This window comes from Mustela lutreola, chromosome 1, assembly GCF_030435805.1.
Source record: "Mustela lutreola isolate mMusLut2 chromosome 1, mMusLut2.pri, whole genome shotgun sequence".
NCBI lineage: Eukaryota > Metazoa > Chordata > Mammalia > Carnivora > Mustelidae > Mustela > Mustela lutreola.
In genome coordinates this window covers 236,522,067-236,523,661 of record NC_081290.1, presented here as the reverse complement: position 1 = coordinate 236,523,661, position 1,595 = coordinate 236,522,067, and positions in this window count along the sequence as shown.

Below are 1,595 nucleotides of genomic sequence, written 5' to 3'. Positions count from 1 at the left end.
CCCCTCCAACACATGTTGTTTCCTGTCTTGCTAATTTTGGCCATTCTAACTGGTGTAAGGTGATATCTCAATGTGGTTTTAATTTGAATCTCCCTGAGGGCTAGTGATGATGAACATTTTTTCATGTGTCTGATAGCCATTTGTGCGTCTTGATTGGAGAAGTGTCTGTTCATATCTTCTGCCCATTTTTTGATATGATTATCTGTTTTGTGTGTGTTGAGTTTGAGGAGTTCATTATAGATCCTGGATATCAACCTTTGGTCTGTACTGTCATTTGCAAATATCTTCTCCCATTCCGTGAGTTGCCTCTTTATTTTCTTGGCTGTTTTTTTTTGCTAGCAGAAGCTTTTGATTTTGATGAAGTCCCAGAAGTTTATTTTTGCTTTTGTTTCCTTTGCCTTTGGAGACATATCTTGAAAGAAGTTGTTGTGGATGATATCGAAGAGATTACTGCCTATGTTCTCCTCTAGGATTCTTATGGATTCCTGTCTCACATTGAGGTCATTTATCCATTTTGAGTTTATCTTTGTGTACGGTGTAAGAGAATGGTCAAGTTTCATTCTTCTACATATAGCTGTCCAGTTTTCCCAACACCATTTATTGAAGAGACTTTCTTTTTTCCACTGTATATTTTTTCCTGTTTTTTCAAAGATTAATTGACCATAGAGTTGAGGGTCCATATCTGGTCTCTCTACTCGGTTCCACTGTGTCTGTTTTTATGCCAGAACCTTGCTGTCTTGGTGATCACAGCTTTGTAGTAAAGCTTGAAATCAGGTAATGTGATGCTGCCAGTTTTATTTTTGTTTTTCAACATTTCCTTAGCGATTCGGGGTCTTTTCTGGTTCCATACAAATTTTAGGATTATTTGCTTCAGCTCTTTGAAAATTACTGGTGGAATTTTTATTGGAATTGCATTAAAAGTATAGATTGCTCTTCGCAGTATAGACATTTTAGCAATGTTTATTCTTCCGATCCAAGAGCATTGAATGGTCTTCCAACTTTTTTGTGTCTTCTTCAATGTCTTTCATGAGTGTTTTGTAGTCCCTTGAGTACAGATCCTTTACCTCTTTGGTTAGGTTTATTCCCAGGTATCTTATGGTTCTTGGTGCTATAGTAAATGGAATCGATTCTCTAATATTTCTTTCTGTATTTTCATTGTTAGTGTTCAAGAAAGCAACTGATTTTTGTACATTGACTTTGTATCCTGCCACGTTACTGAATTGCTGTTTGAGTTCTAGTAGTTTGGGGGTGAGTCTTTTGGGTTTTCCATATAAAGAATCATGTCATCTGTGAAGAGAGAGAGTTTGCATTGCCAATTTGGATACCTTTTATTTCTCTTTGTTATCTGATTGCTGTTGCTAGGACTTCTAATACTATGTTGAACAAAAGTGGTGAAAGTGGGCATCCTTGTCTTGTTCCTGATCTCAACGGGAAGGCTGCAAGCTTTTTCCCATTGAGGATGATATTTGCTGTGGGTTTTTCATAGATAGATTTGATGAAGTTCAGGAATGTTCCCTCTATCCCTATACTTTGAAGCGTTTTAATCAGGAATGGATGCTGGATTTCGTCAAATGCCTTTTCTGCATCAATTGAGA